Below are 13,384 nucleotides of genomic sequence, written 5' to 3' on the forward strand. Positions count from 1 at the left end.
TCTGTTTTAACTTTCAGATGAAGATGTTTCCTGTGCCTGAGACAAGCTTGTATTTCCATTCACAAATCAAGCCTAGTGCCTTATGCACCAAGACAAGACATGTGATCTCTGCATCCTGCAGAAAAGCAATGTTTCCAAAAACAGAAATGAACAGCAAAATTCATTCAGCTGCAGGCCTAGAACAAAGACAGCAAACTGAAAGGCACAATAATAATATTGTTCACATCTTAGGAAACACTGAAAGGTTATTTTTTTTTTAATTGACAATATGGACAGTTTTAATGCATGACTTATCAGGAGAGAGGAACGTTGGTTGCATTAGTAAGAAATTAGAAAGCAGAGACTGTTCCTGAAAGTAAAGCACAAACCATGCCAGATCCATGTGTCCCAATCATTTGGACATTTCATTATTATTAGACCTTTGCCTGACTTCTTGACAATGATACCAGTTTACCAATTGATGGTCCCTCTAGGATGCTGTGTATAAGATACCTAAGAAGAGTTACAAGCAGATGAAACTTAGCAAGCTATGCTCAAGTTTTTTTTTGTTTTTTTTTTTTTCTTTTGCACTACTTACTGAAAATTTCTCAAGAATTTGCTTAAAATGATCACCTTCTAATCAGGGATTAGTGATAGCCATTTTCTCCAGTGAAAATTCACTTTTATTTTTTAATTAAAGGAAGAAGCAGTTCCCTACACAGCAATAAAATCAAGTTGCATTTTAAAGCTTTCCTAAGCCATACACCCCCTTCAGTTATTTAACTACGCAAATGCGTAACCAGCCTGGAAAAAAATGAAAATATTTCTCTTGCTTTATGTGGGAAAATTTGGAATATTCCTGTCAACAGCTGCCAGGATTCTTAAGACTGTCCAGCAAATCAGATACTGGCCATCAAATGAGAGCCCTTCAGCATTAGAAGTCCTAACAAATGGTAAGATTTCAGTTACAAAAGTTTTCAGTCCTTTGACCAACCAGTTCTATTTTAATTGTCAAATACACACTCATCCAACTTTTCAAAGTAGGCATCTTTCAAAGGCAGATAGGATTTTATTTTTTGCCTCAAGTAATCTTAATTATGTTAATGAAAATTTAGTTCTATTTAAAAACAAATCAGGGTCAGTCATCTCAAAGCCAACTGATTTCAGTCTCATTTCTATCGCAGGCTGTGCACATACAGAAAATTCATTATTTTTACAGACTTTTCACCGAGTGGATGTCAATGCACTTAATTAAGTCTCTAGGCAGATACAGAACTCTATTCCTTTTGTAGCTGCTAGTAGAGTCTGCAGGCTAAGACGGCATTTTTAACACTCTCCATTTGTTAGATAAGCACCTGTTTTCCTGCTTCTGTCACTGGGGCTTAGACCCTTGCTAGGAGTTACTGGCATCTAAAGCATCTTTGTACAAAAGAACACTTCATACTGGGAAGTTGCTAGCTGCTGCACAACTTAGCTAAATGTAGCCTTCTGTCTTTGTAGAGCCAGCACAATCCAGTTTTGCAGTTCAGTCAGGGCTTGATCACTGCACAGCAGAGATTGTCCACCTCCACACATAGCTGGCTAATGCTCACTGACTGGTAAGTCATTTCAAGTTAGCAATATCGTTATGTCAACAGAGCAAAAATAAAAAGCATCCAAGTACCTTGCTGGAAGTCCCAGTTCAGTTTAAAATATAACCGAAAACAAGAGCAAGTGTTGCAATACTAGTTTATAAACGCTAGGATGTCAGGCAAAAAAACACTGTAGCAGACACCACCTTAGAGAGGGGGAAGGTATGGACAGCAATCCCATGCAATTTCTCCATCTGCTGAATTTACAGAAAGAGAAGGCCAACAGACTAGAGAAACAATGTCCAGTTTCACAACTCTTCAAGTCCATAATAAATGAAGAAATTCTTCCTGGAAGCTTCTAGAAAAAAATAGCACACTTCCCCACATGCAAGCAGCATAAAGCATCCATGGTTGATGACTTCTGAAGGGGAGGAGAGAGCATCAAATTCAGTACCCTTTACCAAAAATACCAAACTCAGCAAGAGTAAACAAATCAAGCTTAAACCATGCCCTTCTTTACCAAGGTCTTCCAAAATATGAAGTTACCACAAAAAACTTAAGTTCAAACCATCAGAAATACTTTCTGGGCAGGTCAAAACTTCCTCATATCAATAAAGGACACCACAATATAACACCTGTATTTTCAGACTGTCTGTGTAATCTCTGGAATCTTAATTGATTGGAAAAGCTCATAGCACTATGAATAGTTTAAGTTAACTTCACTTCTGATTAATCTCAAATTAGTGGAAGTCGGAGACAAACCTAAATATATTTGGTATATATTGGTATTGTGATTGGGGGTCTGAGCTTTCTTTTTGTTTGTCTGGAGCGTTTTTAGTGCACATTATGAACAACCCAGTGTGCTTAGGGATGCTGTAAATCCCTAATTCTAAAACAACTTTTAAACCAATAGCTGAAAAGTTAAGTCTATAACCAAATGAGCCAATCACTCCACTTGCCACAAGTTCATGTATTCGTCACCTTCTCAACTACTGAGTAAATTTAGCATACACAGTTTACATGACAATGTACAAAGCCTACTGCAGAACAACCACCTATATGGGATAATGAAAGTTCTGTATCTTTTGGGTATCAATGATTTTACTTGGTTATAAGGACATTTTTCATGGGGATAATTTATACATATGCAAACTTATAGCATGAGGCCCCTCTCAAAGCTATCTTCTTGAGATGCTGGTTTAATATTATTTTCCTCCCTCTAATTACCAGTACTAGAAAAAAAGGTCTTTTGTTTTGTTTTGGGTTTTTTTTTTTTTAATCAGGTTAATCATAGACTCTAGTAACACAAATGAAGATCTCAATTTTATAAGCTCTTTGCAGGAAGATGTATCTGCTCATCAGCTTGCTCAAGCGAATGAAACCTACAGGAGCGTAACAGTATGCTTAGAAACGCACATGAAGGCATCTAGATTTCAAGGTGACTGCGTGAAAAGGCACCTTCAAAAAAAAAAAAAAAAAAAAAAAAAAGAAGGAGGGAGACCCTATGGCAGGTCCTTAAAGAGCAGAAGGGAAAACTGCAGCTAGCAGAGGGCAAGCCAAGGAAAGACAGCTACCGAAGAGCCCTTCTTCTGCCCATGGCAGCCTCAGACACCAACACCCCCCCCACCGCGGGACCCCCACCCGCCCTTCCGGGGGCTCAGCCCCCGCCGGGCCCGACACCCCGGCAGCGGGGCAGCCATGTTACGCGGTGCCCGCATCCCCCGCCCAGGGCGGTGCGGTGCCTCCCGCTGCCCCAGAAGCCAGGTGCGCGGAGGCGCCGAGGGACACGGTCCGCACCGACTCTGGAACCCCGGCCCTGCGCCATCCTCCTCCCTCTCCGCCTCCCTCACCGCCACCGCCGCCCGGCGCTGACGGGGCGATCTCCGCCGGGCAGGTCGGTGCCCGCAGCCTCTACACCCTCCCGTCTGCCGAGCGCTAAAGCATCATCCCGGCCCCGCTCGGAGAGGAAAGGGGCGAGGAGCGATGCCGCCCGGCCCTGCCTTGCCCCGCAGCGTTACCGGCAGTGTTGCCGCACCTCACCGCGCCTCAGGCTCGGCTCCGCTCCCTCAGCCTGGCGGTGCCGTCTGTCCCTCCCGGTGGGAGCAGCCTCGGCCCCGCCGCCCCCTCCCCCCTGCGCGCGCAGCCGCCGTCGAACGGTTCTGCGCGGCGACCGCCGGCCGGGGAGGCGGCGGCAGTGGGGGAGGGCGCGGCTGCGGTGCGGACGGGGCCGGATCGGGCCAGCGCTGGTCCACCCGTTCGCTATCCTGCGGCGCTGCCTGGGCAGAGGGCCACCCGTGAGCACCGCAAGCCTCGAGGACCCCTCCCATTTCTGGGGTGTCACCGGCTCTTCGCTCGGTGTCGTTCCTGCCCTCGCCGCGGGTCTTCCCGACGCCCCCCACTCCCCGTGGGTGTGAGCGCCGGTTCTGGCTTCTACTCTCAGGGCGGGAAGTGGTGGCCACCGGTGCCTCCCGTCTATGGGCGCACCCCCAAAAGGCACATCGGGACAAGAGGCCACCAGAGCACGAGGAAAAGGAGAGGGAGAGGAGGGGAGGACAAGAGGCCACCAGAGCTCGGAGAAAAGGAGAAGGAGAAGGAGAAGGAGAAGGAGAAGGAGAAGGAGAAGGAGAAGGGAGGTTTCACACGTGTGAGGGGAAAGCAGTGCACACGTCCTCACCCACCCCAATTGGGAGACCCGGAGAGGGTGCAGGTGCCCCCATCATGTGAGGTGTTGCAAGAGAAGGGGCTCGTTTATTCAGGTTTGGCCACAAGACGGTGGCTTGTGTTTCTCCATTTCACACACAGGTAATTTAAAATGTGGCTGCTACCTCATTTACCAGTTCTTTTGGGTGCAAGAGCACCAGCACTGCCAGGACCACAGCACAATGACACTGACCATCCAGCATGCCTCCACCATGGCATGTGGAGCATGTGGCCTGCTCTGTTTGCCATGTTTGCCAATCCCACCCAAATCATAAAATAGTTTGGTTTGGAAGGGACCTTAAAAATCACGCCATGGGCAAGGACATCTCCCACTAGACCAGGTTGCTCAAAGCCCCATCCAACCTGGACTCAAACACTTACAAGGGCTGTATCTGCTGTGTGCCTCCTCCTCAGCACACAGCCTGTGCCTCCATACAGAGGTGAAAATTGTTTCACTGCTAAGTGTAATCACGCAGGTCCACAGCTACCTGGTTAAACAGCTCTGGTTGAGGAAAACAAATGTGGTTTGCTCCCATTACACAGCACCTTTACATTTCTCTCCATGTCTTGAAGGACAGTAACCTTGCTGCACTGTCCACCAATGCCAGCCCCAAAACAGACACTAAGTGTGGAGATGAAACTGCGAAGTTTGATAAGAAGATAGAAAAGTTAAAAGAAGGCTGTGGAGGAGGTCAGAAAGCCAAGGACAAAGAACATTTTAAAATAGAGGTTTCAGACTAAGAGCAGGAAGAAAAAAGAGTGTTAAGTTGGTGCAGCTGTGGGGAATCTGGGAAAGGCACAGAAAATACAAAATCTAAAAAAAAGAGACATTAAGTCTAAAAAACAGAGTTGTGCCTAAGTTCAAAATCTGCTATTGCTTCATTTTACAGCTTTTTTATGCTTTTTACCAGCAGAACTAATTACCTGAATGTACTCTGTCAGCACGTCCTCAGTAGTGCTGCACAACTAGATGATCAGACTTGGGTTCCTCAGGATATTTGCTTTTCTTTCTGTGTCTCTTTAGGAACCTAGCTCATTAACGTGGGCTAAGCCAGCCTAGCACTTCTGCAGAATCAATTTCCCTAAAAAACAGGGCTGATAGTCCAAATTAGTGCTACCTGTCACACATTAGTTAAGACACTGAAATACCACACTGCTTATCAGTAACTGCTAATAAGCAGTTTTACTGCTAGATCAGTAAAACTAGTTTAGTAAGCTGACAAAACAAAAACAAACAGCAAGACAGAATCTGCATATGGAACCCTACATAAAAAAGAAAATTTAGTAGGAAAAATCCAGGAACCATAAGTAGCAAAAAGAATTTCTCCTCCTCACCATAGACAGCAGAAGGCTCCATGGTGTGTAGAAATTATGGGTAAGCTTTGGACAACTTTGCTGTCAAACTTAATTGCAGATCAGAAGTTATATCTTCATTATACAACCAAAAGAGAAAATAATTTTCTGTTCCCAGTCTAAATGTCAGCGAGAATGAAATATTGTGGCATCTGAACCTTTTCAGGGTATATCAGCAACCTGAGTAGGGACTAATTTAGAAGTCATTAATTAGGCTTCATGCTTTTGATTAAAAAGCGGGGCTGATCATTAGCAACATGCAGACCTTCATACTCTTAAGATCTTCCATTATGTATTTAAAGCAAGAACTTTGTTTTCCTCTGCTGTTAGTTTCCTGTCATCAGAATTACTGTTCAATGTGTTTTGCAACAGAAAAAAGGCTGGATGGCTATGTCCTTCTTAAAATACCTAGCTGAAAGGGGATTTGAATCAGTGAAATGCTGAGGAGCTTATTCCAATTTAATTACAACAACTTCACTTGAACATAACAACCCAAATTCTTGCTCTGGAGTTACATCAAGGGTGAGCTGCGTCATAGGCTGCTTGCTTCTTAGAATCAGCAAGATAGCTGATGAAAAGAGCAGGTGCAATTTAAAAAAGGTTTTAAATTATATCCTATAACACACCACTTACACATATTATGCTCACTTAGATGACTAAATCTACTCTCTAATTACACTGGAGGAGATTATGGTTGAGTATAATCTTCCAAAGAATTATTAGACTGTCTACAAAATGATTACATACCAGCGATACAGAAATCTTTGATGCTTCCTTTCTGTGTAAGCTGTCATGAACCGTGTAAAGCAGCAGGGATGAGTGGTTAGAGCAGAGTCCTGGGAATCTAGAGAGCCTAGGGTGTACATACTTCTGCCACAAGCTTGCTGCTTGGCTTTGGATAAATCCTGTAACCTCACAGCAAATAAATTACCTCACACATGAAATGGGGAGAGCATTTACTCACAGCTGCATCTTTTGAAATATTTGAGTAGAGATGGCTGCATACACAGAAGACACAGATTTATAATAATTAGGACAAAGCCACAATGCTTTTTTATCAATTGTTTGCTCCTTAACATAAGCGCAGAATTTATGGATATTTTAAAAAAAAAAAAAAAGACTGTAAATTTTAGTTTCCAATGGGATGCAACATCATAGAAGGTGAGCAGGAAGGACATACCTTTAGAAAACACAGTTTTGAAGGACCTTTGTTCCATGTTTTATCTGTGAAAGGGAGAGACCAAAAGGCAAGCACAGCAACATATAAGTTACAGTTTATTTTTGTTCTTCTTTAAACATTGCCTTAGTAGGAGATCAAAGCCCCTTCAGCAGAACTAGTACCCAAAATCCTCAAGATACCTCAGTGCTAATCTTTGATTCATAATTTCCAAAGTACTTTCCCCTTTAAGTTCAAGACAGCAGCCATGCAGGTATGCAGTCATGGGAATAGTTTTCTCATCAAAGAGTGTTTAGAAAGGAGAGAAGCTGGCTTGATGCAGACAAATAAAAAAGACCATCCCACTGTTGAAATGATATTTTAAAAATACATTATGATAGATTTTGGTGAAAGGATAGTGGAGCCAAGACAGACATGGTTTTGATAATATTTTTTGTTATTTCAAGGCCTCACCAAGAGTACCGTGTCCAGTTCTACAGACTCCACCCTGTGCAGTTCTGCACAGGAAGGACATGGAGTTCTTAGACAAAGTCCAGAGGAGGGCCACCAGATGATCAGAGGGCTGGAGCATCTCTCCTATGAAGACAGGCTGAGAGAGATGGGTTTGTTCAGCCTAGAGAAGTGAAGACTCTGGGAAGGCCTTCTAGTGACCTTCTAGTGGCTGAAGGGTCTACAGGAGTACCTCCAGAATACTTCTCCCATGCTAAAGGTGGCTTCACCCATAACAAAGGAAGGGGATGGTAGATGCAATATTCTGATGTGAAGATGTCACCTGCTGCATACAGTGAACACTCAAAATGAAAAAGTGCAAGAAATCCTGGCTGCAACCTCATTATTCAATTTTACCACTGAAGATCAATTAATCTGTGTCAATACCTGCAGCTGCACATGGGATATAAGTCACAATGTCAAGCTTAGATGCTGAACTCTTACTCAGGTGCTGCAGAAGGTAATTCATTCCTCCATTGCACAGGTGACATAGCAGAACACAACAGCTCAGCCAGTGTCACAGATCGGAGGACAGCATGCTACAAGGACTCTGGGTATGTGGCAGTCACCCTCAGTGTCTAGAAACCTGACAGGTATAGGAAACCTGACAGAACCACAAAACTCATCTGCTCCATTGTCCATTCAAAAAATTGTCTTCTCCTGGTTTGAGCCAGGACAGAACCTATTCTCTTTTTAGTAACTTTACTTTTCAGTTAAGTCTCTTCTCAATAACTGCACTTGGTTCTGCTAGACTTCTTGTGCACCAGAAATGAAAAGGAGGAAAAAGGGTCACACTGGTGACCCTCCTGCAGTGAGGAATGGACTAAACAGGTCACCCAAAATTGACCAAAGTGTTCCTTCCCATCTGCATCATACTCAGTGTAAACCTGAGGGATCACAAGGGTCAACTTTTCTTTGCTCATTGCTGGTGTCCTGAGAGGACTCCATCTGTTCTTCTGCCTTTGATCCCAATCTGTGTGTTCCTGAATCTGAGGATTCCTGAATGCCATCTACTGCTTAGTCCAGAAGTCTGGTCCAGGACTTTTCCAGGGCTGTCCTGCAGCCTCTGTAGTGACCTGAGTGTTATCGAGGAGATGTCAGTGACACCAGTTTTGTATATATTTGCACTTATTTAACTATTTTCTTTTTCATCATTATTGTTTCATTAAGGCTGTGCATTCCAACCCATCTCTCTTTCTCCCTTTATTCTCCTTCTGTTCCCTTTCTGGGAAGATAGAGGGGATGGAATCAAGATGAAAGCTTCATCATGGTATATTCATGTTTTGCAAGATGATTAAATTCTGCATTTCACAAAATTCCAGTTTCTTTCTAGGCTCAAATCCAGCTTAGTCCAATAAGATCCGCATGTAGCCCAATGTAAGGGGGAGTGTTTCTCCTTTAAAGTATGTTGTTGAGTAAGGGCCTGCTACATTTCAAACCTGAATATCTAAAACATTAGAGAATTATGTGGTTCTGTGGTCTTTTGTCTTCACCATTTTGATTCTGTTAAAAATAGAGAGATTAATAAAATGTTAAACCTTGACACAGAATAATGATTTCTCAAAAAAGCATCCATCTTTTGCTTTGTTTTCATAAATGTCGTAATTTTCCTTGTTTTGATTTTTAACAACCTGTGACAATGTACTTAATTTTATAGCTTCAAAAGGTATCACAAGCTTATAAAGTCTGTGATCCTGGAACTTTTTTAGTGTATTAGAACAGCACCTGTAACAATCAGGCTAACTAACATACCTGACAATAAACAAACAGCCTAAAGAAGAGGAGGCTCAGAGGAGACCTCATCGCTCTCTACAACTCCCTGAAAGGAGGGTGTAGCCAGGTGGGGGTTGGTCTCTTTTCCCAGGTAACTCTCAGCAAGACAAGAGGGCACGGTCTTAAGTTGTGCCAGGGGAAGTTTAGGTTAGATATTAGAAAGAATTTCTTTATGGAGAGAGTGATCAAGCATTGGAATGGGCTGCCCAGGGAAGTAGTGGATTCTCCGTCCCTGGAGATATTTAAAAAGAGACTGGATATGGCACTCAGTGCCATGGTCTGGTAACTGCAGTGGTAGTGGATCAAGGGTTGGACTTGATGATCTCTGAGGTCCCTTCCAACCCAGCCAATTCTATGATTCTATTTTTTAAGACTCCTAAGAATAAATACGCAAGGAAAGTGGAAGAAGGAAATCTGTCACCCTGAGAATATAAGCCAGTAATGACAACAAAGATGCAGAAAATACAGATACAATAGCATGACTTCCTTATGCAATGATCCTGCTTAATCTTCATTGTATGCTTCCATTGTTGTGATGCTGCCTGTACAGAACTGCTTGTAGCAGACCAATGAACTGGAAAAGGCATCTCAAGTCACTCTGCAGGAAGTGTGCTATAGGAACTATGTACTGTGTAGTTAACCTTACTACAGTGACATTAAAATTCAAGGATAGAATTTTTCTCAGCTTAGCACTATTCTCAAAATTGCAACTGCCTGAACATTGATCCATAAGACAAGAACAGTTCTGGTGTTATGCAGGTGATACAGGAGTTCATCACAGTGACTGCATTTCTGAAGCAGCTTTAAGTTGTAGTTTAGTGTGTCATGTCTGAATAATCTAGGTGTAAATTGCTGCAAATTAAATCACAACACTTAAAGAAGAGATGGGATGGTAATACAAGGGACAGAAAATGCCAGTACGTGATTTTTCAGCCATCTGGTACAGTGCAAATATCACTCCTTCAGGGGAGGTAACCAAGTAGTTACCACAGCAACAGGTTTGCTGCATACATTTAAAAAGTTATGCATGTGTCAGCAACCTTTTTTCTCCTCCCATACACATCATACACTGGGGACTGTGAGCAGTGGCATGCTCACAGGCTATGTATGCTTTCCCTGCAGCATTTTCCATTATTCAGCTTTTCAGGAGACTTAAAACTTGAGAAGTTCGGGGGTTTGGGGTTTGTTTTGTTGGGGGGGATTTTTGGGTGTTGTTTTTTTGTTTGATTGCTTTAATGTTACTTTAAGGAGTCCAGACTACAAAAAAAGCCTCAATGATTAAGACATTTTCCTCATACACAGAAATGGTAGATAGCTGCAGATGGGAGGGGACCTCTGATGAAGACAAATACTGCAAACTAAAATAAAAGGAAAATAAAAGAAAGAAGTTCTTTCCTTTCAGCTCCAGCATTTCCAGAAGTATATTTAAAAAAAAAAGTAAATCCACAGCTGAGTATCTCTTTCTCCTGAAAGGGTTCACATTTGCATAAATGGCCTTATCTGTAGCATGCAACTGAAAAAATAGGAGATGGGAAAAATAACAAAGCTCGAACTGTATCATATTTTTCATGTTGGTCACATGTTATTCTTTACGTATGTATTTTCACAAAGAAATGTCAATAGTGAGTTACCCAGGACTTTTAAAACTTCTTTATATTGGATGTGGGTATCAGCCAAAAAACCTCAATGGTAAGGAGACCTGTCCCTCTGCCCTTCTATTTTCTCTCCTCTTTCCTCCTAGTGCAAGAGTCCCTGATATTTTCTCCCAGACTGCCCTCAGCTTTACCCCTGAGCCATGGTGTGGCAGTGCCAGCCTGTCTGCTGCTTGCCACATGCCCCTGTGCTGTCCTTCTCCAGCTGCCTGCTCAAGAACCAAGGAGGGGAGGTTCAAAGCTAGCAGAGGTTTTGCAGAGCTTATCAGCTGGTACCCCAGAGCCCATCTCAGCATCCCTGCCTTCACACAGCCCCTCCACTGTGTGAATGGCGGGTTGTGGCTGTGAAAGGCTTCCATGGTGAGCTGGATTTGGCCCAGGTTGGCTGCAGCAGGATCTGGTACCAAATGAATAGGAGCGCTGGGCATTTTTGCTCCATATGTGCTCCTGTTGCAGTTTGTGCTTGTGTGACAGCTGCAAGGTGAGCCCCACGTTTCTGGGAGCTTCACTTCAGACTGAGTTTTGCAGAGGCAGAGCACTGTTTTCTTTCAGAGTGACAATAGCAAGGAGGACATGATGGCAGATAAAGGCTGAAATACTGGATGCAAATTATTAAAAGGAAAGGAAGCAGCATCACCAGTTTTACCTCCCTAAGTATTGCGGTCAGTGTTGCCAAGAGTAAAATCCAGCAGGACGTAATTTTCTCCAAGATACAATTAGTCCATTAGTTATAGATGTAAAGATTCAATACCCACAGATAGACACAGGGTGACTAAGAACGTTTTGCTTTTTATTTATGGAATGAAAAACTGCTCTAAAGACATATCTCAGCGGATTAGCGACCAGAGCTAAGCTGTGCTGTTTACTCCCAAGGGAAAAGCACGCCAAGCATGCAAAAGAAGTAGGTGTTACCTAGTTCATTATTCAAAGAAAGGGGCATAAAACATCTGCTGCTTTAAATAAATTTCAATAGCAATAAAGTGTAAGAGGACAGGATTGATTTAATGCCTTCAGTCTGAATCCCAGCTGAGGAATCAATTATCCTGCACCATTTAATCTCCTCAAGCAGGTCATGAAACAAACTAGAAATTGGAAACATTGTATCTAATACGAAGAGCAGTTCTTAATGGTAGCATCAGCCTCAGATTTTTTAGAGGAAAACAGAACTGGGAATTGGGGGAGCTTAAAAGAGTTGGCTCCACTAGATTTCGACAGTCAGATTTTAATATTTTGAAAGTGCCTTTGTTCTTTATTACCTAATAGAGATGTAGCACAATTCAAAGGGGGAAAAAAATTAAAAAAGGAAAAAAACCCCAAACCTATCTCTCTGGACAACCTCCAGTCCTTCATCAGGAACATGGCCTTGCACAGAATTACTTACCTGATGTGATTCAAACTCTTTGATGTGGATGGCAAGTTTTTCAGCTAACCCAAGCTCCATCTTTTCTTAAATCATTCAAGAGAACAGAAATACCGCACAGCTCCTAACTAGGTGCAAGCCCTCGCTAAATTCGCCTGCTTTTGGAACAGAACCTCCTAGAAGGAAGAAACGTGATGCAGGCTCCATCTGAATCCCCTCCAGGCTGGGAGAGCTGATAATGAAGATCCTTGTCCCTGTAACAGTTATACAGCTTCCTCCTGAGCTTTTCAATGACAGTTCTTGCCTTAAATAGTTAACATAATCAAGCAAAAGCATGAAACCAGAAGCAGGATAGCTAAAGAAAGATCCTTATTTTGTCAGAGTTGTTTTTCCTATGTACCAGGAGAAAACTAGGGCACAGAATGTAAGCATTATGATTAACTTTCAAGAGAGGCTAAAATTATCCAGGATTATACAAATATAAGCAGGTTTTGTTTATTTCCTGGTACTAAAACCAATTCATTGTTAAAGATGTATAAAGAGGTTTTGGGGTGGTGGGGTTTGGGTTTTTTTGTGCTTGTTGTTATTTTCTCTTTGTTTTTTGTTTATTTGGGTGGTTGTTTTTTTTGTTGTTGGTTTTGGGTTTGGTTTTGTGGGGGTTTTTTTGTGAGGTTTTTTTGTGGTTTTGTTGGTTTTTTTTCCAAAAGCTCTATAATGAGGCTGATGTATTTTAAGAAGCAGCCAAATTCAACATACCTATGCTGAATATTTGTTAATGGTTCTTTGGAAGTGTGAATTTCAACTGTGTTGTAAAATTCCATAGAGAGACTGGCTGAAGCAGTGATTTCCAGTCAAAGTCAGATCGGGAACCAGCCTTATCATTTGCAGTGCCTACATCAGTGGCTGCCAGTGTTCTTTCTGCCAAGTAAGCAAATGCCAAAGATTTTGAAACAAAATCTTTTCCATTTCTCACATCTGTGTACTTCTGCTCTCTCTCACCACTTTTCCCCTTGCTTTGCTCTCTTCTTTTCCTGGAATGTCCCAAAGCAGTGAGCTCTCCTCATCCTCCTGATATTCCCCTGCCATCTGAAGCTGGGATTTCTGGGTCAAGAGCAGAGCACTTCATGTCTAACAGCTGAAATGATGGGGTGTGCGGAGCACATATGGCAAAGACAATTGTAATTTATAGGCTGACCTGTACCACCTATTTTTGCACTGAAGCACTCGGGAAACATGCCATGGATCATTTTAATGCTTAATGTCATGAAGGAGAAACTAGGGTAGCAGTGTGTTCAGTACTGAACTTCACACTGCAATTTTATGACTCTGC

At 42.6% G+C, this 13,384-nt stretch overlaps 1 protein-coding gene across 2 annotated transcripts in view; it reads right to left on the reverse strand.

Moving 5' to 3' along the window:
- Positions 1–3,665, reverse strand: part of SCRN1 (secernin 1) — a 35,263-nt gene extending 31,598 nt beyond the window's left edge. For both annotated transcript variants that reach the window (XM_030445335.1, XM_030445334.1), the window contains exon 1: positions 3,586–3,665. The gene's annotated coding sequence lies outside the window, so the exon portion shown is untranslated. The remainder of the gene's footprint in view (positions 1–3,585) is intronic.
- Between the last annotated feature and the right edge of the window lie 9,719 nt (positions 3,666–13,384).

This window comes from Calypte anna, chromosome 2 (assembly GCF_003957555.1).
Source record: "Calypte anna isolate BGI_N300 chromosome 2, bCalAnn1_v1.p, whole genome shotgun sequence".
NCBI lineage: Eukaryota > Metazoa > Chordata > Aves > Apodiformes > Trochilidae > Calypte > Calypte anna.